The sequence below is a fragment of the Podarcis pityusensis genome (genome assembly GCF_964106645.2).
Source record: "Podarcis pityusensis genome assembly, chromosome: 6".
Lineage (NCBI taxonomy): Eukaryota > Metazoa > Chordata > Lepidosauria > Squamata > Lacertidae > Podarcis > Podarcis pityusensis.
This window is the reverse complement of record NC_138030.1, coordinates 12677767-12705007: the sequence shown is the minus strand read 5'-3', so window position 1 is coordinate 12705007 and position 27241 is coordinate 12677767.

Genomic DNA, 27241 nt, shown 5'->3' with positions numbered 1-27241 from the left:
GGGCGAAGCTCCATCTGAGTCTCCGCCCCCTGTACACCAGTTTAAGATTCTAGCCTTACTCCACCTCTTACGTCTCTCCTTTCTCCTCTGGGTCCTGCTACCCCCCGGGGTCCCTTCCTTCCTGGATTCTTCTGACGCTGACTTTGACCCCCCTGACTCCTCCCCCTCTTTTCGGCGGGCTTTGGGACCTGGCTCCCTATCCGGGCTGCCAACTGCGCCGCCCTCCTGTACATTTGAACTTGGCGTGCGCGCCCAGCCTTCAACCTTCCTCTCGACCGTTTCCTCGCTCCCCGATGGAGGCGTGGCCAATCCTGACTCATGTCCTCCCACTGGCAGTGCGCCGCCTGATCCCGATGCCTGGGACTCCTCCCCCCTACTGCACTCTGGTGTGGACGCTGGTCCTGATTTCCAACTGCTGCTCTCTGAGTCCCCTCTGGCCCCTTCTTCCTGGGGTGTCCCCCTCGGCACCCCCCTTGCTCTGACCATGGGAGCCCCTTTCTGTGAATCTTCCGATTCGCTGGAAAGACTCAGAGACCTCGGACCGCTGTCATCGCTAACATTTCCTTCGGACTCCTCCCCCTCGCTCTCTATTTCCTCCCTTTCCTGTGCCTCTGCTCCTGAACCCCTGACACATACTTCACTAGGAACACCCTTCCAAGGAATGTATTGTCAGAAGCTAGTCCTACTTTTGAGTAGGACCCTGGCAGAGACACATGCCCGACTGGCATGTTCCCTCCCTCCTGGTCGATTGTTCGGGAACTTCAAAAGCTTTCTGCTGCCCGAACATCACAGCGACCGATGCCAACAGACATCGGCACACTTAGGGGTCCATAGAGTCTTTGCAGCTTGCGTAACAGACCCCAGCAACTCAGCATTTTGGCTAATCTACTTTATTTCAGGGAAGTTTTTAATCTGTGATATTTTAGTGTATTTTTGGTTTCTATGGAAGCCGCCCAGAGTGGCTGGGGAAACCCAGCCAGATGGGCGGGGTACAAATAATAAATTATTATTATTATTATTATTTACATATAAACACACACGGAGCACTGCAACATGGCTCCCTCTCTCTCTAGTATCAGACAGCAAAGAGAAAGAACAAAGGACAATAGTCCCACTTCACAGAACACAGTAACACAAACATCCTGTCTCCATCACATCCCACTCTGTGGAGTCAAAACATATACCGTCATGTGATAGACAAAAATCCCATGACTGCAATCATGGAGCAGGAATTCTAACATGTATTACATGGGACCTTAGGGTGAAGGGTGAGCTAATAATAATAATACTAATACCAGTTGTGTCCTTGCAACAACAAAAAGTGTCCCTAGATGAGGCATAACAAATGTGGTTTGTTGCTTACAACAAAAATGTCTCAAATTGACTGTAACTGACCTGTATGAAACTCTACGATTTGAAAATAGAGGCACTGAATGTATTTTCAATAATAATAATAATAATAATAATAATAATAATAATGAAAACCTTAATAAAAACATATTTAAAAAACAACTAAAAACAGAAAAACAAATGTGGTTTATTCCAGTGGGATGACCACCTTTATGAAGCCATCTGTGTTCTGTTCCGTGAACTGGAAACGTGCTAAAGTATTATTGCATCATATGCTTTACACCTGTTTTGCTTTACACCAGGAAAAGTCTTTCAAGAAGGGTTTTCATACGGAACAGAATAATTCATAAAAGTCGAATGATGTTTTTTTTGGGTGAGTTTAAAGGCATTTGATCTCCTCCACGTCCTTCCGTGATTTTGAAAGGGAAAATAAATTTATATTGTGGATGTTGTGCGTGCATATGAAGGTAATGATTGAGAAATAATTAATGATTTGAATCCGGAAGTTTTTGTTGAAAGGCAGACCACTGCCATTTCATTCGCAAAGCCACAAAGCAATATCTCATGCCCTGGCTGCCTGTTATTCAAACAGATCTTCAGCTCCTTGTCATTCCTCATGTATGCACATTCTCCCTTTGGAATAGCATCAAAAGACCCAATGAGATGATGAAGAAAATCTGGGCACCTGGCACACACCTGAAGTTGTAAAGGGCACAGGAACAGATGTATGTCCACATCCCAAAGGCTTTCGAGATTCCGGTGCTCAGGATTCTTCTCTGTCCTCAATCCTTCATGCTGCGCAGTCTACACTGAATGACAGGAGCTTTCCAAGGTTTCCGGCAGAGAGTTCTTCTTGTTCCTACCTGGTGATACCTAGGGGCATTACATGACCTTCCTGAGACCCCGGTAAGTAAGCCAGAGCCCCACTTCTCTGGTGGTGTCAGGGTGCCCCTTGGATTCTGCCACCTGAGGCAGCTGTCTCAGTCTGCCTCATGGACGGGCCGGCACTGGCTCTCCCAATGAGCTACTCCGCAACTGAGGCATCAAAACCGGCCTTCATCTGCATCCCATTGAAGGTGATAGCTGAAGACCGTTGTGTCAGATATCGCTGTATGGCAGAGAGAGCCGTGTAACAGGACATCAGGATTGGCTAGCATGCTGGCTTTCAGAGGCTATTGGACTCCATCTCCCATCAACCCCAGTCAGCACTGACAGTGGCGAGGCATGGTGGGAGTTGTAGTCCAGTAAACATATTGAGGGCACCATGTTGACTATCCCTGCCCTAAGTGAAAGGAATGGAAGGAGGTGTGTTGACTCATCTGCTTGGTTTCCAGGATTCCTCACACCCAATTAAAGCGTCACACCCATGTGGATGTCTCACACCAAGTCAATTAACCACAGTAGCAGGTATTTCTCCAAACTCTTCCACACCTGAAACCGCACACCCCTTGCATGTCAGTAGCCTGTTAGGAAAGATAGCAGTGTGCAGTGTGGCTCTATAATTGAAATAGGTATCTCAAGATCAATTTCACCTCAAGGCTGAGGTACTCAGGTAATATTGCACAGGTAATATTAAGATCCATTTGCACTTTTGACGTCCGTGATTGATGGCCTCTGCTCATTTGTCCTGAAAGGGAATGCGTTGTTTTGCTTAAAGAACAGGCGGGCAAGAATCATCCAGTAAACAGTCTGATTCCTCATAGATCTCAAAGGAGAAGACCTAAGCACATGCTTAACGCTCTTCCTCTGAAATCAGAGGGACTTTGAAGTGCTTAGCTTTGACCAGATTGTTCCCGAGTTTTGTTATATGAGATCTTATGTAAACTTAACTGTGCTTTCTTTCAAAAATGTGGAATCCACTCTTGAAGTCCAAATGATTAAGTCTGTTGTTTTCAGGGTGTTAGCTCTGGGCACGACTGAGTCGGATACCACCCATAGAGTGTTGGATTCTAGACAGCTGCATTTGCAAACCCAGTCCTAACACAGGTGCTTCTGAAAACCAGTCGCTGGGGAACAACAACATGAAGTGGCTATTGCTTTTGGCTTCTCATAGGCATCTGACTGGTCACTGTGAGAAACAGGATGCAGGGAAAGCTAGGCCTTTGCTCTGCATTACTGCATTCGAGAATTTCGTAATCAGAGGGAGCGGGTGGCACAGTGGTCTAAACCACTGAGCCCCTTGGGCTTGCTGATCGGAAGGTCAGTGCTTCGAATCCCCGCAATGGGGTGAGCTCCCGTTGCTCTGCCCCAGCTTCTGCCAACCAAGCAGTTCGAAAGCAGACCAGTGCAAGTAGATAAATAGGTACCGCTGCAGTGGAAAGGTAAATGGCATTTCCGTGCACTGTGGCTTCTGTCACAGTGTTCCATTGCGCCAAAAATGGTTTAGTCATGCTGGCCACATGACCCGGAAAGCTGTTTGTGGACAAACGCCGGCTCCCTCAGCCTGAAAGCGAGATGAGTGCCGCAACCCCATAGTTGTCTTTGAATGGACTTAACTGTCCAGGGGTCCTTTACCTTTTTTTTTTTTTTACCTTTTTAAATCTTGTCCAGCAGTTCAAAGTATGGATAGATAGGCCTCAAGTTGCCCTACCATTTTTCAAGCAAGTCTCGCACTTGCTGCAGGTGTACTTTTGCCCATTCTCAGTCAGGAAGACAAACATAGCACAGGTTTTGCAGGTCACAGCGGCAGCTCCTTCACTGTCCATGCCTTCGCTGTCCATGCCTCACCATGAGACAGCAGTCAGTATCCCCCCCCCCCCAAGCGCCCTCACAAACACCCCTGTTTACATGTCCTGCGCTCCGAGAAAGTTCATCACTTCCAGCTGCCTTCTGTTTTCTGCCAGTAATGTTATGTTGAGAGGATAATGACTGGAATCGACTCCTGAGAAAACTTGGGGATGATCATAATTTGCCAAAGTTTTTAATGTGTCATTAAGATAACATTGAGGGCAGACAACATGTCTTAAGAAAGCTTGCTGCTTTCTTGTCCTTAGAGATGCTAAAGAGCAATTGGCTTTCCCTTCCAAATAGTTATATTTTTAGAAACGCAATAGGTTTGCTGGCTGTCATCAGCAAAACCTCCTGTGAATTCTGTACTAATGAACACATAAACAAGAAGTTCCAGTCTGGCAAGAGAAGTGAATGTAAGCTTGTAGGAGCAGAGGAAGCATGGGTCTGTGGCCTGATCCAGCCCTTCTTGTGTTCCTATGTGAAATATACTCGGAGTCGAATGTGGATTTCATGCTCTTTATTCAGCTCATAGTAGTGAGGAGGAATGGAAGTTCCTCCAAAATGTTTGGTTTATATACATTATTTACACAATGGGCCCCACGTGATTGGCTAACTCTGGGATTCTCCTGTAGGCCAATCAGGGTGCAGATTCACTTCCACCTGGAGTTGGATTGGGTGGCTCCTGTGGACCAATCAGACTGCTGCATTCTGGATCCTATTGTTCTAGGACCAATCAGACTGCTGCAATTTGGATCCTATTCAACTCAGTACATAACACTATGAATATGGGAAAGCAGGGTTAATCTTATTTCTCACTGTGCACCATGGAATACACACAGCTCTGCTTTCCGTCCCAGTTCTGCCACATTCTGCTTAATTAAGGTTGCAATCCTATGTTCCCTTTCGTAGGTTCCTATGGTGCATTTCAGAGAAAGCAAACAGAAGATAGTTCTATGGAATTCCTGCTTTATTCATACACAGTTAACATCACACCTGAACTGTCTTCCCAGATTCTTCCATACAATTGACCTTGCTGTTGAAGATGGTCTTTTGCTCCTTAGATATCCATGCTGCTTTAGGCAATAGGTTGTTCTGAAAGAACACAATTATGGGAACCCAGTGATTCCTGATTTTGTCGATGAATCACTTTTAATTATCTGGCCACATGAAACAGGCAAGGTGAGGTAGAAGAGGTGGGAGCATCATTCATATTGCCAACTTGAAAGCAGCTGCAGGCAGCCTAAATAAGATGTATGTGAATTTGTTTTTAAATATCCAGTTAATACTGTGGCCCAAAGCGGGGGGGGGGGGGGAATAGTTTGCAACGTGCCATGGCATGCAACATATTCCGTTTTTTGCGGCCTGAATTTTAGTAGCTGTGTTACAATCTTAAAAACAGTTTATTCTCAGCTACAAAAGGAAGTCCCTACCTTGTTCTCTTGTATGAATCTCAGCATTGGCAGGGTAAATATATATATTTACATATATTATACATAATTTTATTTGTGTGGCATATTTCCATAGTTAAAACCTTGCTCAAGGCGGCTTACAAGATGAAAAAATACATTAATTACAAACATAGCAAAATAGTCACAAACAATAAATAAAACACCAAAAAGTGCACAACCAAACTAAACAATTTCCACAAAATCAAAATCAGATCTAGAAAAGGCTACTCTAAGTGAAGGTATAAAAACACATATATCCAGAAACACAGTGCACACTGACTGATCTCTAGAAAAATAAATTTAATGAACGTACATTGAAGGAAGCCTACAGATCGCATTGCAACCCCACCAGCATTATTGCAATTTGGGAAGGAAGAGGAAAGATAGCATGTACCTGTAATTATCTTTGCCATTATTATTTATTAGGCAATTTTTGCAGCCTTAACAGGGTGGTTCTGCATTCCTTAAAGTGTGAAAACAACTTTTCCCCAGAGAATCTACATCTTCCAAGCATGTAGCTTGCCAAGTGAAAAGCAGATCTTGGCTGTGAAATGATGGGCTTGCCATCAATAAAACCCATTGCTTTCTTTCAGGTTGGTGCAAATTAATTTCCCTTTGCAATCGTATATCCTCAGGGGAGTTCACTGTGTGACAGACTACCCACACCTTTTTCCATTGGTTACACAATGGAGTCTGTTTTTATGCAAGTGTCTGTGTTGCAAATGATCTGCGAATTACTACTGGTGTTATCAAAACTGTTTCTGAGCATATGATTTGAAATGGTAGAATAACAAGTAATCAACAAACAGATGCAAAAGCATACTAGCACTCTTTATACAAGTGCTCAGGCAATACAGAAATAATCTAGTTCCCAGCTTCTCTCTCTTTCTATGGGGTGCTTCCAAATGATCTGTCTGTTGAGCATTTGTCCTGATTTATTTGCAGGTAAATCAAATAAATTTCAGATATTCAGTAAGCCATCAATCTGATTTGTTTGCATGGAAGATTAAATTGTGTCATTCTTTTATTTATCGATTGGATTTATATCCTGCCCTTCCTTCCCCAGGGCAGCAAACAGAGATATAATTTTAAAAATAAAACAGAAAAGCAAAACAATCTAAAACAGATTAAAACATCCTGAAAACAACCACAATTAAAAATATCAAAAAGCAAAGGCAATTAAAAATATAGTTCCAACCCATGATCTTGAGGCTGCCAGGAAAAGCATTCTTCAGTTGTCTGGGTAAACAGAAATATGTTCAAATTCCTCCTGGAAGTTACTAATGATGGCCACAGGGCCCCTCACTAGGAAGGGCATTTGGCAAATGGAGAACCACCACTGAAAAGGCCCTGTCATGGGGCAGCACCAAATGGGCAGCCTCTTGTCACCAAGGTCTCACCTACCAATCATAGGGTTTGAGATGGTTGCTACTGAGGAAGGCATTTTCTTAGGTACCAGGGTCCCAAGCCGTTTAGAGCTTTAGTGCAGTTTTCTCCTGATTGAAGTGCAGAGTGTTTGAGGACCGGGACATTAGCAGGGAAACCAAAATGGTGGTTTACAAAGCTATGGTACTACCAACCTTACTGTATGCTTGTGAAACGTGGAACACTTATAAACGCCATCTCCAACTCCTTGAAAGATTCCATTAATGGTGTCCCCAAATTTTTTTACACATCACTTGGGAAGATAGGCAAACTAATGCCAGTTCACCAGTGTCAAAGCAATGATACTTCAACATCAACTCTGTTGGACTGGTCATGTTGTGTGGCTGTCTGATTATCGTCTACCAAAGCAACTACTCTATTCTGAACTTAAAAATGGAAAGCGTAATGCTGGTAGTCAAGCAAAACAGATTCAAAGACTCTCTCAAGGCAAATCTTTAAAAATGTAGTATAAACACCGACAACTGGGAAACACTGGCCTGTGAGTGCTCCAATGGAGAACAGCCTTTACCAAAGGTGTCATGGGTTTTGAAGACGTTCGAACTCAGGACAAAAGGGAGAAATGCGCTATGAGGAAGGCATGCTTGGCAAACCCTCACTGTGATCAACTCCTGCCCAGAAACCTATGTCCCCACTGTGGAAGGACATGTGGATCCAGAATTGGCCTCCACAGTCACTTAAGGACTCACTGTTAAAACCGTGTTTAGGGAAGACAATCTTACTCAGCTATGAGTGATCGCCAAAGAAGAAGACATACAAACACCTGGAATTTGGCCCAGTGGCTTATTGACAGCCATTGCAGTGCTTTCAGGACAGCTGTCACATGGTCCCATCTGGCTGCCCCACTTATCAACCTAGCAGCTGCATTTCGCACTAGTTGGAGTCTCCAGACCAAATTTGCATTCACCATTTTCATAATTAGCACATACATTGCCGTGAGGTTACGTGTTTCCCAAATTGTCAAGGTGAACCTGGGACAGCAGCAGCAGCAAGCGCAAAAACCCTCAGGGAATGAGGATTCTTTTTTAGGTAGCTTCTGCAGGTGGGTCACAGAGTTTAGCAAACAGCCTTGCTGGGATCAAACATTGCAGCTCCATTTGAAAAGCACATCATTTGACTCGCTTGAGTAAGTTGCCCTGAACATCAATTTGACAATCTATGAGTTGCTTTAAGCACCTTAAAACTCTTATCATTTTTTGGGAAATGACTTTTAAACGGCTTCAGTACCACAAGTGGAAACATGCAAGCATCCTGAAGCTTCCATGTTGATAATAATTTCAGACTGAGTTTAGCTTCCTGTTCAGTTTACTGGCACTCACCCCACTTGAGCACTGCAGCTTCTGAGCAACACAAGAGCAGGAAGTAGGGGCCATGCTGAGTAGCCCTTCCCCTGGACCCCTGGACATCAAGAGGAATGGATGTCCTACTTTGCAGAAGACTATCTTCTGTTTGACGGGATTGCTAGAGAACAGTCCTCTGAACAAGTCCCCTATTTGAAGGGTTGTCCAATCCAAGTCTGGTTTAAAGCTAGCAAGAACCGTCCCTCTGCCTCTCACACTCCATTCTAAATACAGTACCTCGGGTTACATACACTTCAGGTTACATACGCTTCAAGTTACAGACTCCACTAACCCAGAAATAGTACCTCGGGTTAAGAACTTTGCTTCAGGATAAGAACAGAAATCATGCAGCGGTGGCACAGCGGCAGCAGGAGACTCCATTAGCTAAAGTGGTGCTTCAGGTTAAGAACAGTTTCAGGTTAAGAACAGACGACCAGAATGAATTAATGGTAAGTTCTTAACCCGTAGTAGTTGTGGCAACCCCAGTGATGTCCCCGAGGCTCTGTGCCCAGTGTGACAATATTATTATTATTATTATTATTATTATTATTAATACATCGCCCATCTGGCTGGGTTTCCCCAGTCACTCTGGGTGGCTCCCAACAGAATATTATTATTATTATTATTATTAAAGTGACAAAACATTGAACATTAAAAACTTCCCTAAGCAGGGCTGCCTTCAGATGTCTTCTAAAAGTCAGATAATTGTTTATTTCCTTGACATCTGATGGGAGGTCATTCCATGGGACAGGCGCCACTACTGAAAAGGCCCTCTGCCTGGTTCCCTGTAACCCCACTTCTCGCAGTGAGGGAACCGCCTAAAGACCCTTGGAGCTGGACCTCAGTGTCCGGGCTGCACGATGGGGGTGGAGACACTCCTTCAGGTATACTGGGCCAAGGCCATTTAGAGCTTTTAAGTTCAGCACCAACACTTTGAATTGTACTCGGAAATGTACTGGGAGCCAATGTAGGTCTTTCAGGACCAGTGTTATGTGGTCTCGGTGGCCACTCCCAGTCACCAGTCTAGCTGCCGAATTCTGGATTAGTTGTAGTTTCCGGGTCACCTTCAAAGGTAGCCCCACAGAGTGCATTGCAGTAATCGTAGTGGGAAATAACCAGGGCATCCACCACTCTGGTGAGACAGTCCGCATACCAGATGGAGATAGTAGACAGCTGCCCTGGACACAGAATTAACCTGTGTCTTGTTGGAAAGCTGTGAGTCCAAAATGACTCCCAGGCTGCGCACCTGGTCCTTCAGGGGCACAGTTACCCATTCAGGACCAGGGAGACCTCCACACCTGCCCTCCCCCTGTACTTCTGTCTTGTCAGGATTCAACCTCAATCTGTTAGCCGCCATTCATCCTCCAACTGGTCGCTCCCCTAATTTTTTACGGTGATCAACTCCTGCTCAGAAACCTATGTCCCCACTGTGGAAGGACGTGTGGATCCAGAATTGGCCTCCACAGTCACTTACGGACTCAATGTTAAGACTGTGTTCATGGAAGACAATCTTACTCGGCTACGAATGATCGTCAAAGAAGAAGAGAAGAAGTCACCAAAGTACTTTTAGGACTAGAAATGAGACTTCCTGGAGGCTGGCCAGTATTGTCTATGGGTAGCAGCTTTCCAGAGTCTTGGGCACGAGACTTGCAAGGACGACAAAGCATCCTGATTGCCTTCCATCGATATGGCAACTTGATCAGCTTGCGAAGGCTGCATTTAAAACAAGAGCAGAGCAATAAGGGCAATATTAATCACTGAAATGGAACGTATTTATGTAACAACCTTCGTTCTTGGAAAATTGAGTTCTCTCCAAAAGTAATACCTTTGGTATTTATAATGAAATTTTTTTTGGAGGAGAAAATGTTTCTTTGATGAAAAACACACCTTAGGCAATTTTAATGAACATTCTTGTTTCCTTACCGGCCTCTTCAGCGGCCGCTCCCAAGCCTAGCAGATGGCGCCCTCTTCTGGTCCACAAGGGTATAATTGCCAAAGAGTTTTCCACCCTGGAAATAAGGACGATGAAATGTGTGTTGTGGAATCCCGACATGGTTCCTTAGAAGTAAGTCCCATGCATTCAAAAGGGACTTACCTGTAAGTACCATTCAAATAAAATAATGGCATGGGCATTTTTTATTCTTTAAAAGCTCCACCAACTTTGTGTGAAAGAAGCGAAAGATTTTGCCTAAGAAGATTCAAATTCTTCACTCTAAATATTTATATTTATTTGATTGATTAAACTTTTGAGTCACATGCACCTCACATTGTTATTATTCTTGCTGTTGTTAAACTGCTTCAGGATGCTTTAGAGGAAGCAGCTGAGAAATGAAATAAATGAAAAATGAATAAAATTAAGCGACTTACAAATAATAGTAAAATGTGCAATACAGCAAATAATTTAAAGTGATGCACAATATAGGGTATTTATTTCTTTAATGGAATTTGTATACTGCTTAATCGTAAACAAAACCTATAAGCCGTGTAACACGGGGGGGTGTGTGTAGTTATTAAATGTCAAAGTTAAATTCCCCCCCCTAAAAAATCAAAATCAAAATCAATGCAACAGATGAAAATTGAGAACACAATTCATCTAACAAGCCCTGTCAGGTGGAGCCCAGTAACTAATTGGCAACCAGTGCAGATCTCTTAGTTGGGGTCAGGGCTGGATTTAGGTTTGATGAGGCCCTAAGCTGCTGAAGATAATGGGGCCCTTTATATGTCCAGCTGTCCTTTGTCAACAACAAATTGTCGCTGTTTTTTGTGTTGAATATATGCTATATGGCAATTTATGAACCTAATAGGTATCTAAATCCATTTGCACATAACAAAATATGTATTTTATCAAAGTAATAGATATAGAAATGGGCAAACCGGTGATATTTTAGGGCTAGCAGGCGGGGCCCATTACTTACATCATAGGAACCTATACAACACAAAACACTGTTGCTGTATGCAGGTTTTATTTTATTTGTTTTTATCTTATATTTTGGAAATGTACATCCAGGTTTTTTTTCCTTTAATTTTTTTGGGGCCCCCCAAGAGAGTGGGGTGCTAAGCTATAGCTTGTTTAGCTTATACGTGTTATATACTGACAGGTTCTCACTCCTTACTGACTGAAATTGAGATACTTCCACAACATTCCCCTGACCCACCAAGGTTGTGACTCTTTCAAAAAGAAAGAAAGAAAAAGAAATGAGATCTGTCTGACATAGCTTGTTTTTGAGAAACCCATGCTGGGTCTTAGTAACCAAAACATCCTTTTCTAAGTGCTCATAGAACAATTGTTTAATTATTTGTCCTAGGGATTTTACTTGTATTGACATCAAGCTGATTGGTCAGTAGATACCTGGGTCTTCTCCCCCCCCCCCCCACTTTTTTTTATATTATATTTTTATTAGTTTTCAAATACAAAAACAAATTTATACATTCCATACATCTTAATTACATCTTACTTCTCTTTTTTGACTTCCCTCAATTTGTCTGCCATTCCTTCCTATTGTTACTTTTTACACATTTCTTCCCTTTTAACCCTTTCCCCTCACAGAGCTTCCTTAAAGCTTACAAACGTAATTTTATTATCACTCAGTTTTTGCATATATTGGATAAACTTTTCCCAATCTTCTGTAAATCTTTGATCTCGTCGATTCCGGATCCTTCCTGTCATTCTGTCCAGTTCTGCATAATCCATCATTTTAGTTCTCCATTCTTCTATCGTAGGTAATTCCTCCTGTTTCTGGGCCATCAATATTCTTGCTGCTGTCACTGCATATAAAAATAACTTCTTTTCTTTCTTATTTATCTCATTACCTGTAATGCCTAGTAAAAATGCTTCTGGTTTCTTAACAAATGTATATTTCAACATTTTCTTCAATTCATTATAAATCATTTCCCAAAAGCATTTTACCTTCTTACATTCCCACCACATATGAAAAAAGGTACCTTCTTTTTCTTTACATTTCCAACATTTGTTACTTATCTTATACATTTTTGCTAACTTCACAGGTGTTACATACCATTGGTACATCATTTTCATAACATTTTCTTTTATAACTGCGCATGCAGTGAATCTTAAACGATCTTTCCAAAGTCTTTCCCAATCCTCCATTTGAATATTATGCCCTATACAGTGGTGCCCCGCAAGACGAATGCCTCGCAAGATGAAAAACTCGCTAGACAAAAGGGTTTTGCATTTTTTGAGCTGCTTCGCAAGACGAATTTCCCTATGGGCTTGCTTCGCAAGACGAAAAATGAAAACGTCTTGCAAGTTTGTTTCCTTTTTCTTAACACCGTTAATACAGTTGCGACTTGACTTCGAGGAGCAACTCATAGAATGCGGTGTGGTAGCCTTTTTTGAGGTTTTTGAAGACTTTGGTGATTTTTGAAGCTTTTCCAAAACTTCTTTTGCAGCCATTTGGTAAGTTAAACTTTTAAAACTTTTTTGGGGGGTTTTGGATTTTGGGTTGGGGTGTTTGGAATTCAAGGACTTGGTGTTGGGGAGGGGTTTGCAAGAATCTGGAAGCTTGTGTGTTTTTTTTCTGCATTCTTATGATTTTCTGTGACCATTGGGCCACTCTGCTGTTTTTTTAAAAAAATTCTGGATTTGAATTTCTGTGTGGTGGGTGGTTGGGAGAACAGTTGAGGAGGGGGTTCTTCAGCAAGAAGCAAAGAGTGGAAGAGGAACCTTCTTCGAGTTGTCCCCCAGAGTCTTAGAAAATGTACTGTACACTTTGTTGATTTTTAAATGTATTTCTGTCATGTTTAGAAACTTAATTTATTGTTCCTTCAGTTTTTGAAATGCTCTTTACAGTATGTGTGACTTTAAAGAGCACTTAATAAACTCTTGTTGTAGCAAATTTGGCTTTGTTTGGACTTTTTTTGACCATAGGAACGCATTAATTGAATTTCAATGCATTCCTATGGGATTTCGTGCTTCGCAAGACAAAAAATTCGCTAGACAAAAAAACTCGCGGAACGAATTAATTTCGTCTTGCGAGGCACCACTGTATCTTTGGCCCAGTCAATCATAACTGATTTTACCTCCTCATCCTTCGTACACCATTCCAGTAATATCTTATACATTTTTGCTAAATTCTTATAATCATTATTCAATATTTCTGTCTGAAATTTTGATTCTTTGTCAGCAAAACCCCTCTGATTTAAATCTTTTCTAAACATCTCATTAATTTGAAAATAATGCAGCCAGTCATTCACATAGTCCTTAACTTCTTCAAATGATCTCATTTTCCATTTTCCTACACTTTTACACATTAACTTCTCATATGTCACCCAACCCACTGTCATATTGACTTTCTTCACACTTATCGCCTCCAACGGCGACAACCAATATGGAGTTTTTTGTTCCAACAAGTTTTTATATCTTTCCCACACTTCAATCAAAGACCTTCTTATAATGTGATTTTCAAAACCTTTATGTACTCGTCTCTTGTCATACCACAAATACGCGTGCCACCCAAATCTATTATCAAAACCTTCAAGATCTAACACATCCGTGTCTTCTAATTCCATCCATTCCTTCAACCAACAGAGGCAAGATGCTTCGTAATACAATTTCAAGTCTGGCAGGGCGAAGCCTCCTCTTTCTTTTGCATCCGTCAATATCTTAAATTTTATCCTCGGCTTCTTACCCTGCCAGATATACCTTGAAATTTCTCGTTGCCAATTTTTAAAAATCGCTGCCCCTTTGATTACTGGAACTGTTTGAAACAAGAATAACATCTTTGGTAGCACATTAATTTTTATCGTTGCAATTCTTCCCCAAAATGACAATTTCATTCTTCCCCACACCTCTAAGTCTCTTTTGATCTTATTCCATGTTGGAATATAATTATTCTGAAACAAGTCAATACTCCTGGGGGTTAACCAAACTCCTAAATATTTAACTTTCTTTACCACTTCTATTTTAGTTTGCTGCTGTAATCTGTTTACATTCTCCGAATCTACATTTTTAGGAATTGCTTTAGTTTTTTTCTTATTCAGAATGAATCCTGCCAACTGACCAAACTGGTCCATTTCTTTCAACACTTCTGTTACCATGTTCATGGGATCTTCCAAAGTTAATACTAAGTCATCCGCAAAGGCTTTAACCTTAAATTCTTTTCTACCCACCGTTACCCCTTTTATCTGATCATTACTTCTAATTGCCCTTAAAAACACTTCCAGGACCGTGATAAATAACAGAGGTGATAAAGGACATCCTTGTCTTGTTCCCTTAGTTATCTTTATATTTTCCGTCGTCACATTATTAACTATTAATTTAGCTCTTTGATCCATATATATAGCCTTAATACCATTTAAAAACGAATGTCCCACCTCCATCATTTCAAAATTCTTTAACATAAATTCCCAAGAAATATTATCAAAGGCCTTCTCTGCATCCACAAATATTAACATCGCTTGTTTGTCACTCTTAGCATTCAGGTATTCCAAAATATTAATTATATTTCTAATATTGTCTTTCATTTGTCTACCTGGCAGGAAACCCGCCTGATCTTTATGTATTAATTCCTTCAATACTTTTTTTAACCTGTTTGCTAGTATGTTGGCAAATAATTTATAATCATTGTTCAAAAGCGAGATCGGCCTAAAATTTTTAACCTGATTTAGATCAGAGTCTTGCTTGGGTATCAAAGTGATGTATGCTTCTTTCCATGTTTCTGGTATTTCTCTGTTTAATAGAATGTTGTTCATAACTTCTTTTAATGGGACAAGTAGGATGTCCTTCAATTCTTTATAATATCTTGCACTTAGTCCGTCGGGTCCCGGTGTCTTCCCACTTTTTAATTCTTTTATTGCATTTCTAATCTCCTCTAATTCTATCTTTTCATTTAATTTTCCTCTTTCTTTTGTCGGAATTTTCTGCACCCCTTTTTCTATTAAGTATTCCTCTATTTTTTTTATATTGACTTTTTCTTTTCTCTTGTATAATTGTCTGTAAAAGTCCACAAATCCTTTTCTTATCCCTTTCGGATCTTCAATCTTATTATCTTCCACAATTATTCTATGAATAGTATTTTGCTCTTTCCTTTTTTTTATCTGCCAAGCAAGCAGTTTTCCTGACTTGTTTGCAAATTCAAAGTTCCTTTGTCTCATTCTTTTAATATTCCATTCTACTTCTCTGTTTATTATCATTGCAAATTGTGCTTGTAACGCTTTAATATTCATTTTCGTTTTTTTATTTTCGGGACTAATAACCAATCTCTTCTCATTCTCCATTATTTGTTTTAAAATTTCTTTTTTCCCATTTTCTCTTAATTTATTCTTAATTGAATTCTGTTGAATAAAAAGTCCTCTCATTACAGCTTTACTAGTGTCCCAAACTGTGGTTATTTTTGTTCCTTGATTCATATTATTTAAAAAAATAGTCCTTCAAGCACTTTTGTGCCTCCTCTACAACTTTTTGATCATCAAAGAGAGTCTCGTTTAGTCTCCATCGGAAAGATTTTTCTTCATATCCTTTCAAGATACACTTTATTGGATTATGATCCGATAGTACCTTAGGTTGAATTTCGATCTTTAAAATTCTTGTTGTAAGCTCATTAGTTATCCACATCTGATCGATTCTTGACATTGATTGATTTGCTTCTGACTGATACATGAATTGTTTTTCTAATGGGTGTTTCAGTCTCCAAATATCTATTAAATTGCAGTTCTCTACCATTGAAAAGAATTCTTTGGTAATTTCCCTTCTTTGGATTTACCTGTAGCTCTTAGTCTGTCCATGTCCAATGACACAACTGCATTCATGTCACCCATTATTATAATCTTTTGGTCCATATATTCAAATAATTTTTCCTCTAATTCTTTGAAAAAGTCCATTCTGTTTTCATTTGGTGCATATACTCCGACAATTATTAATTTTTCACCTTGCCACTTAACTTGTACTACCACGATTCTACCCTCATCATCTTTAAAAATTTGTTGAGCTTCTAATTTGTTTTTAATATATAATACCACTCCTCTCTTTTTAGTTTTGTCCGATGAGATAAATTCGTTTCCTAATTTTTTGTTTATTAAGATTTTCCTGTGTTTTCTCGTCACATGTGTTTCTTGTAGGCAAATAATGTCTAAATTTTGTTTTTTCAAATATTGATGAATTTTATTTCTCTTTTTTTTCTCGTTCATTCCATTAACATTCCAGGTCCATAATTTCAACGCCATTTTGATTTCTGATTAATTTATAATAATAGTCTTTAAATTTTACTTCTCCTCTTCTTCTTCCCCTTCTCCTCCCTCCTCTTCTGATTCTTGTGAGGCTCCTCCTCCCGCTCCTGCTTCCGCCAGTGCTGCTCCATCTTCTTCTCTTCCCAGTTCTTTATATCTTCTCAAAAATTTATCCATTTCATCAAATCTTGTTATCCTGTGTCTTTTCCCTTTATAAGCAAATGACACTCCTTCTGGGAACTCCCATCTAAATTCAATTTTGTTTTTTCTCAGAGCTTGCACCAGCTCTTGATATTGGTTCCGTTTTTTCAAAAGCCGAAGTGGGACGTCTTTAAAAATAATTATATTACTCCCGTCGATGTTCAATCTCTTCTCCCTATTCTTTTGCAGAATTAAATTTTTCATTTCTCTATATTTAAATATCACCAAACAGTCTCCTGGAAATTTCTTAGCCTTTGTTGATCTCACTTTGATTCTGAAAGCATTTTGTATTGTTTTTGCTACGTCCTCTTCCTGCATCTCAAGCCATATGGCAATTTCTTTAATTAATTTCTCCTTTATTTCTTCTCCTTGGGACTCTGGTACCATTCTAAATCTCAGATTATTCTCCTTCTGTCTCAGTTCATTCATCGAAATAGCGTCCCACAATTCCTTTTGTGTCTTGTTAACCTCTGCTACTTCGGCTTTAATTTTTTCTTCTTCTTTTCTAATCTCCTTGACTTGTGTTTTAACCTTCCTTGCCCCTTCTTCCAAATTTTGTGTCCTTTTTATCATATCTTTCATCTGCCCCTTTATTTCTTTGACTGTTTCATCAATTTTTTCCACGGTCACATCTAATTTTTTATCCACCAACTCCAATTTTGTCTCTATGTTTTTCTCACTTTTTTGTATTTCTGATTTAAGATCTGCTTTGAGCTCTGTAAACATCTTTATTAATTCTCCTTTAATATCAGATTCTTGTCTAGAACCTTTCCTTTCTGCTGGTGTCCCTGCTTCACCTTTTTTCTGTGTATGAGACATCTTGTAAATTTAATCAAATTAAATTAATAATTTTTTGATGCACCAATACGATTGTCCACCAGGGGCTACGTTTCCCTAAAGTTCAATTTCTATTTTGTTAGGACTGTATTTATATGATTGTCCACTAGGGGGCGCTCCAAAATTATCAACCGAATGTTAGCCAAGGAGAATTAAAACAAAAGCCAAACTCAAATAAAATCTTCAATTTTTCTCGCCACTTGGTTGGCCAAATCCAATACAGTGGTTATGATAATCTGAAAGTATTCTCAGAAGTATCCTTTAAATCACGGTAGCAAAGTCCTCGGAGAAAATAAATCCAAAAAGCCTCAAAATACCAACCATAAAGAGAGAGATCCCCCACCACCACTTTTTGAGATGGGGGCAATAGTTGCCTGCCTCCAGTCTACAGAGACCGCACCTGTTCTCTCAGAATTCTCAACAATTAGAGACAGATACTCTGAGATTCCATTTGCAAGCTCCTCTCGTGTCCTTGGGTGCAGCTTATCAGGCCCTGAGTTCTGAATTAATTTAAAGTAGGTAGGTGTTCCCTTGCTACCTCTTTCCTATCTTGGGCTGCAGCTTCCTCCTTGCATTTTCTGTTATCATCAGGTTGGGCATACACGTGGGATGTGAAACACAGAGCAGTCAAGTACAACATGCCCAGAGTGGACATAAAAAGGGGATGTCTGGACCAGCCAGTCGGAACTTCCTGTTTCCTCCTAGGCTGGGACAGACTTCCTCTACATGTGACCAGAGGTGGGCATGGCCTCACCAGTGCAGGTAACAAAATACCTCAGCGGAGGCCACCATCTCTCTCTCTCTGATTACATTCAAAGAAGCAACATCTGCTTAGCCTAAGATGCTCTCTTGGCTTCTAGCCAAGAGAGGACAAAGGAACTGTCTCCTTATGGGATAGTTTCCAGGTGTATGTTACTTTTGTAACTCAAGTCTGCCTTCTGGGATCCATCTGTGAACAGAATGTGAGTGAGTAAACTCTTTTTATACTTTTATAGAAGACTGTGTCGTGTCTATCTTTTTATGAGGGACTAAAGGGGAAATTATCAACGAAACTTATTTTAGAGGCTTTAGCAAGCCTGAGCAAATGCATCTGCCGTGCAAGTTTAAAAAGGGGGATGTTACTCTGCTAAATTGTAGAATATGTTAACACAAGTTGGAAAGGATATAATCAAACAATATATCCTCTCCTGCATGCCTGAACATTCCCACAATACATTGTTTTCCTTTTGGGTGAAGACAGATCGTAGAATCATAGAGATGCAAGGGACCCTGAAGAACATCTAGTCCAACTCCCTGCAATGCAGTGGTCCCAATCAGGAATCAAACCTGCAACCTCAGTGTTATCAGCACCATGCTCTAACCACCTGAGCTATCCATAGGTGTTGAGCAGTTCCACCTTCTCTCTGTCACCCAAGAGCATTGCTCTGTCTTCTCCATGCAGAGGACCTATGACCTGCTTTTACTTCCTCTTGCTTCAAACATAGCCGAACAAACGTTTGTTATTATTTCCTCTTGCAAGCCTGAGCTCATTCTGAGGTTTGGCCTGTCTGACCTTCTTCCTGCAACTGTTGGCTACTTGTGCATACTCTTTCCTCATGATTTCCCCTTCCTTCCATGTCCTTCTTAACTCTTCTGTAAGCTCCTTATGCCACCTCACAAGCTTCTTTCTTGTTGGAATTGTCTGCCTTTGTGCCTTCAATATTCCACCTCTCAGAAACTCCCATCCATCTTGAACTTCCTTCTCCCTGAGTATTTCTGACCATGGGATCTCACCCAGTAGCTTTTTGAAATCAGACTTCTTAATCAGCTAATCTTAATTTATTTCGCTTGTGTGTACATCCTCAGAAGAATTGCACATCCTGTAAATTTGTAGGGAAATATTAACGAGACATAATCAAGTCTCTGTTGTTCTTTCTTGTAGTTGTAAAACCTTCTCGAAGGCTGACTTCTGCCACCAGAAAAGAAAGTGTGTGAAATATGGCCAGGAATAGTCTGTGATATATCGCTGGACCCCTTATTCGGTTCTTCTGAGTTTAGGATTGAAAATTAATTTTTTTGGGGGGTGAATATTCAAATTCAGTGGTGTTTTCTTCTTCTTCAGTAGCCCTACAGAAAACCCTAACCCTCCATTACTGCAGTGACCACCTTGCTTTCAAGGTTAAAATTAGGCCGCAAATTCTTGTCTTGGTATTTTGCTGCAATACCTTTTCACAATGCCAGCCCTGTGCACTTTAAATCAAGCAGCATGGCAGGAAAGAGGAACACAGAGTACATCCAAATTTATGGTTGTTATCTGTGTTAAAATGTCATCTCTAAATTCTTCATTTTCATAGTTCACCTTGCACTTTATTATGTGGCAAAACCAAAACATGAGTTCAAAGAAATGTGCTTTCCAGGAGAAAAACACCCTTTAAATTATTTCTGCAGTCATGCAGGATTGCAAGACACACAAAAGAGGCCTTCACTTCACCAACGGAGCACTTGGGCTTTTGATTAGGAGGATAGGAAAAGCACTTTCAAGCGCTGACTCTCCATTCATATTGATTTTCTCATGCTTTCTTTGGATATTTTTATCTTTTAGAAAGCTTCAGAAACACACCTTTGGTTTCATCCGGGGGCTTTGTGGATTTTTCTCCCCGCATTTCTGCCTATTTCTTACTTAAAATATTGGTTTTCAAACTAAACGCTTTCCACGCCAATAGAACTCTGCAGTTCTGAAGAGGATTCTGGGAGAAGATTCAGCCAGGCTAGGCCTTGGATTGCTGTCTCAGTGGAGACAAGTCCTAACCACCCCTAAATCGTTGAGCTGTACACTTGTAAGTCACAGGTAATATTCAACAAGTGTACAGTCTGTACAGTGAATATTGGCAGATTCAGGGCAGATAAAAGAAAGTTATTCACACAGTGCCTAGTTAAATTATGGAACTTACTCCCTCAAGAGCCCATGATGGCCACTCGCTTGGATAATAATAATAATAACAATAATAATTATTATTATTTATACCCACCCTCCCCAGCCGGGGCCAGGCTCAGGGTGGCTAACACCAATAAAATTACAGTAAAAACATAATAGGGACAAAAACCCAATTTAAAATACAGGTTGAAATGTAATTTAAAATGCAGCCTCATTTTAAAAGTAGGCCATAGATCAAAACCATAAGGGGAGGGAAGCATAAGGGTCAGACTGAGTCCAAACCAAAGGCCAGGCAGAACAGCTCTGTCTTGCAGGCCCTACAGAAAGATGTCAAGTCCCGCAGGGCCCTAGTCTCTTCTGACAGAGAGTTCCACCAAGTCGGGGCCAGTACTGAAACGGCCCTGGCCCTAGTTGAGAGCAATCTAACCACCTTACGACCTGGGACCTCCAAAATGTTGTCATTTGTGGACCTTAAGGTTCTCTGTGGGGCATACCAGAAGAGGCGGTCCCGTAGGTACGTGGGTCCTAGGATGGCTTTGAAAGAGGAGTAGACAAATTCATAGACATCAAGGCTCTCAATGACTGCTAGTCATGATGGTTACGTTCTGCCTTCATGGATGGAGGCACTGTGCTCCAGATGCAGATATTGGTGCAGATATGCAGATATTGGTTGCTGGAAGCTGTGGAGGGCAGAGTGCTTGCGAGTTGCCACTGTGAGAACAGGATGCTGGAGCAAATAGGCCATTGCATGCTCTTCTTAGTTTATATACAATAGTTGAGCTATACAAATCAACAAGTTACACTCTTTCACGCAAACCGTTGTCCATGTGTAGCCACAACTCCCATCAACCCCCTCCATCTTGGTTTGGGATAATGGGAGTTGGAGCCCAGTCAGATGGGCGGGGTACAAATAAAATCTATAATAAAAATATTATAATTATTATAACTTTCTCTGGAAGTCCATAGCCATCACCCCCAGTTCTGCTGTGAACGCTGGAGCAAGCAGAAGTGTTTACTGTTGCTCCAGGCAGTAGGATTAGTAGGATGTGATCTTGGCCAGATAAGATCTTGACCTTCTTAGTCCTTCTCTCCCTGCCTATTACAGAAAAGGGAGTCGCTAATGGGATTACCTTGGAAAAATAAGTAATAAATTGATCAGACAGCCCCAAGCTCTTATGAGTATGAAGTGTCAAGTATCATAATTTAGTATAATGGCACAGGCATTTCCCATTACCATCTCATCATGGCAATAAAAATGGAGTGGCCCAGAAGAATGTGAACTGAGTACATCTCTCAGTAAATCACCCCCTGTATCTTCTAAATCTGAAGTCCTGCAATGTTCACTCTGTTCCAGCTGTATTTCTCGTCTTCACTTCCCAGAGATAACTGTTTGCACTATATTCCACCTGTCTTACTGTTATTAATTGTGAGACAGGCAGAATTAAGTGCAAACAGTTATCTCTGGGGAATGAAGAAGAGAAATAGAGCTGGCAGAGATCTTGAATACTTCAGGTCTTCAGAAGATACAGGGATGTGAGTTATGGGGAGATGTTCCCACTTTTGCTTGGGTCTCTATCTCTCTCTTGCTGTGGAGGGATATGTTTATGTTTGTATTTCGAAAGCCTGGGCAGGTTTTCTATGTCAAGCGATGCACCTTCAAGGTACCAGTAGACAGTAAAAGAATAATACTGCTACTGTCCTTGTTTGCTTCAATGGCAGTTCCAGAAAAGGAGCGCTTGGAGAATTGCATCCTATAATATAGTATGCAGAGCTTATGCATGCATCATATCACTTAGCCATGTGTTCAACCATATGGGCTATGTTGGTCTTCTTCTTCTTTGGCGATCACTCATAATCGAGTAAGATTGTCTTCCATAAACACAGTTTTAAAAGTGAGTCCGTAAGTGACTGTGGAGGCCAATTCTGGATCCACACATCCTTCCACAGTGGGGACATGGGATTCTGGGTGGGAGTTGATCATGGTGATGGTTTGCCAAGTGTGCCTTCCTCTTAGCGTGTTTCTCCCTTTTGTCCTGAGTACGAGTGTCTTCAAAACCCATGACACCTTTGGTAAAGGCTGTTCTCCAGCTGGAGCACTTGGAGGCCAGCGTTTCCCAGTTGTCGGTGTTTATACTACTGCTGCTCAGCTACCCCCAAAAGAGCACGCAGTGCCACGGACCAGAGATACAATCCCTCCCCTAACACTCCATAAACCCCAAACATATTGCACACCCAGTCTTAGAAGGGGCAGTTAAGACACAAAAAACCAAAAACCAGGTGGGAAGTGGGGAGAGTGGAGAGTCCTCGGGTGGGAAGAGATATTGCTGGAAAGTCTAGCATAACAATTGCTTGAAATTTCATAAGGTAGCCTCTCTGCAAACAAATCAGAATGAATGCTTGATAAACAGCTGACATCCCCACAAACTTTGTGCGAACAGATCAGGATGAATGCTCAGTAACCTGGGGCAGGTGAGTCAGCAGGAGAAGCTGCCAACTCATTAGCTGTTAAGAAATTAGACATGTCCCAACTAAGAATTAAGGCCACGTGGAAGTAATCCCTACTGAAATCCAATGAATAAGTAAGCTTGAGTAAATATTACTAGGATTGGGCTGTTAGGATATTTTTAAAATTATTCTGAAATATTAAACAATAATATTAGTGTGGTGAACTTTGTTAAGGCATAATGCTTAACATGCACATTAATGTTTTAATGATGATGATGATGATAGTAGTAGTAATAATAATAATAATAATAAAAAGACCCTGTTTTTGAAAAGGAAAAGCAACTGCATATTGAATAATCCCTGAGCTTGGTAGTCAGTATTCTACCCTGTGACACCTGAGACACTGCCCACATATATTTTCATAATCAAGAGAGCTAGCAACTTAATACCTTTCAATCAGGCATTCAAGTCATGCCCCAAATATCACATTCACTGAAGACATAAGAGAGCCATGAGGAGCAGGTGAAAAAGAACCAGAGAACAAAGTACTTAACTTTATCCAGAGCTGAAAGCAATAGTTCCACATTATGGAAGGGAGAGGAAAAAATCACACATTAGGTTTAGGATGTGAAGCAGCCCCAAGACATTTGGGTTTGAGATAAGAGAATTCTACAGGCATGCATTTCTTCTATATGGCCATTGGGGTGGGGTATAAGTCCTGGTTATGTAAGAAAATGGGTCACGGAATAAAGAATGTGTCTGAATAAGCCTGGCAAATTGAGCTGCTTGACTGTTCCTTCCCTCAGTCTCTTGGAATCGGACAGCCTCTCAGCCTTCCTGCAATGTATGCTACTGATGTGTCACACCATGACATAACTACAGGGTCTGAGTATGTCAGCATCCATTAATCATACAGAAGGATGTAGACATATATTATAATAGCAGCTTTTGCAAGAGCACCAAAGGAGTCAGTTCTTTCGTACGGATCCATTTCACCAGCCTGATTGGTTTCCAAATCTTTCTGTTTCATCTCCCGTTGACTGGAAAATGTCACCAAGTACTTTGAAACAAGTATGAAGATAGAGTGGTACATGATGACAGCCCAAAACAATAATCTTTCTTTGGCTGTGTTGGCTTTTTCTGTTGTTGTTGTTGTTATTTAGTTGTTTAGCCATGTCTGACTCTTTGTGACCCCATGGACCAGAGCACGCCAGGCACTCCTGTCTTCCATTGCCTTCCACGGCTTGGTCAAACTCATGTTTGTAGCTTCAAGAACATTGTCCAACCATCTCATCCTCTGTCGTCCCCTTCTCCTTGTGCCCTCAATCTTTCCTAGCATCAGGGTCTTTTCCAGGGAGTCTTCTCTTCTCATGAGGTGGCCAAAGTATTGGAGCCTCAGCTTCAGGATCTGTCCTTCCAGTGAGCACTCAGGGCTGATTTCCTTCAGAATGGATAGGCTTGATCTTCTTGCAGTCCATGGGACTCTCAAGAGTTTCCTCCAGCACCATAATTCAAAAGCATCAATTCTTCGGCGATCAGCCTTCTTGTAACTGCTGCCAATCCAGCATGTCAGGAAGAGCTTTGTACTATAATACTAGTGAGGCAAAGAAGAGCCCACAGTGGGAAAATCAAACTGACATGACCATGTTTGCAATTAAATGACCATCTTTCTTGTGGTCTATCCCTGTAGCTTGGCATCAGCTGGACGACTGAACTGAATCATGGGAGAGGTCTTGATTACACTGCATGGACAGAACCACTTTTTTAAAGCCCTAATTTAAGGTGGCCCTTGACAAAATTTCAAAAGCCCTTTCCAAGTCAAGGAAGCGGAGGGCACAGAACTGTAGGGTTGCATCCAGTGAGGTCCTACTCAGAATAGACCCATTGGAATGAATGGGCTTAAGTTAGCCAGGTTCATTCACTTCAGTAGTCATTGCTCTGACTAGGACTAACGTTGAATGCAACCCATAATATTGGGGGGGGGGGGATCATGGAAGATAAGGCTACAAGTCATGATGGCTATAGTCCACCTCCACTGTAGGGGGCAGTATGCCTCTGAGAACCAGTTGCTGGGAATTGCAAGTGAGCAGAGTGCAGTTGTTCCTGTTTGGAGCATCTTGTTGGCCACTGTGGGAGCTAGGCTTAATGGACCACTCGACTGATCCCACAGAGCTCTTCTTATGTTCAAGATGGACAACACTGACGGTCCAGTCACCAATTCACCCCATGGTAGGTCCACAAATAACCCATGAAATCTCTTATTTCTCAAAGTTTCCATTCACATACAAACAAGGATATCTCAGGACAGGTGTGATACTTCTTGCAGATCTTTATTAGCAATGTTGTACCACCAGTATCTCATTGCTTTCAAGTTTCTCCTGTCAGGGTCTTAACACACCCATTTAATTCGACCATCCCTGCGTTTTAATGTTTAATGGGAAAACACTTTCTGTATTCACAACACCCTCCTTATTCATCCTTTATTCAGCTACTCTGTTATCTGAGTTTTGCTCTCCTTCCTTCTTTGAAATAGGATGTGGGTCCTGCTGCCCGTCAAAAGAGATTCATCAACTGTCTTGCTTAGCCTACTGTTCTAACAATAATCTACTCATTTCAATGCATATGCTTAATTCAGCTGGGACACACTGATTGTTTTATTTCCCTTTGCACACTGGCACGGGACATGTCTCACATAGTGCAATGAAACATATTCCCCACCCCAGTAAATATGCACAGGATTTCAGAAATGGGGGCTTGGTTTTTTTCCTGAGCACAGCTTGAAACGGTGCAAAAAACAAACAAACCCCCAAAACAACCCAAAACCCTTCAAAATCCGTTTGAATGGAGGCCATTGCATAAAATGTTTCTGCTCACTTCAAGCAATGGCAGCTGTAAGGAACAGCCTTACAGAGCTGAGTCCGGAGCACCCCTCCAAGGACTTGTGGGGAGCCCTTGGGGGGGGGTGCTTTCTCAAGGAAGGCCACTTTAAGTCAATTAACTGGCAATTTCAAAATCCAAGTAGATTTCCTATTTGCTAGATTAGGGATGAGCTATGCAGAACTGGCTAAACTGACATACAAACTGTGTGATAAGGACAACTGTGACTTCAGGGAAGAATGGGAACTTTTTACAAATTACCTAAAAAGACAGCAAAATGAACTGGACTCCTTGGCAGGTTTGAATAAACATCCACAAATTTATTAGTTGAATACATGATAGATAAGGCAAGGATATGTACAATTTTATAACATGCAGAGAACAATATGTGCAAAGAAATCAGAGAGGGGAGCTGTGGGAAGTCCTTGGTGGGGGGGGGAGGGAGGGGGGAATAATTTGGTATGTTGAAATTGTTTAATAAAAAGGGATGTTTAATAAAAAGGGATCCTCTAGATGTTGATGGATCCCAACTCCCATCAGCGCCAATCATCATGAACAATGGTCATGGATGGTGGGAACTGTAGTCCCAAAATACCCCTCAACCCTGTGTTGCATCAGAAATTAGTTCCATTTGGGGGTCTGCTATTTTGAAGTGATTATGGTTTTCCCCTCTGTCCCTATGGTTGTAGTTGCTCCCCTCTAAACACACACACACACACAAACACACCAGTTAATGATGTGACAAATATTTTAGACATCTGATCATGAAAGCAGTAGTCCAGTTATATAGACAAATCAAACTGTTTTGTTTTCTCTTCCTGTCCAAGAGTGCCCTCTTGTGGTTGTGGGACTGCTCTAGTTTTCAGGCGACCTACTGAGATATATCATGTGTTAAGCAATTTTATTAAAAGAAATGTTTAATAAATGTGTTCGTTTATTTTAACTCAATAATTTATATGCCAACCATCTGCCAAAGATTGCTCTCCATGGATGTTCAGCTGCGTAGACATATAAAGCATAACAAAAGCAATTAAGGAACTCAAAAACGATTTAACAGAAAACGAAAGTGCTATCACAACAGGGAGGGAACAAACCATTCAAGATGGGCAGTGGGGAGACGAAATTAAGATGCGCAGACTGTGTGACTTATTAAATTCTTTTTAAAAAGTATTCCTTCTCTGCATGGAGGGGGCGTCAAAAAGGAACAATTACTGTCCTACTAGGGCGGTTCATTTTTTTTTTAAAAATGCCTGCTCCAAAGGTCTTATTTTACTACACTAGGTTATATAGCTATATCTGAAATTTCATGCATATCAGTTAATAACTTGACCCTCCTCCATGAAAATAACTGTTTACTTGGCCGTTTTCATATGTCGTGAAGGCTGAAATTTCAATTCAGTGGAGTAAAAACACAATCCATCCTGTAGATTTAAGTATCTGTTTACAGTCACCTCCTTGTTATCAGAGGCCCA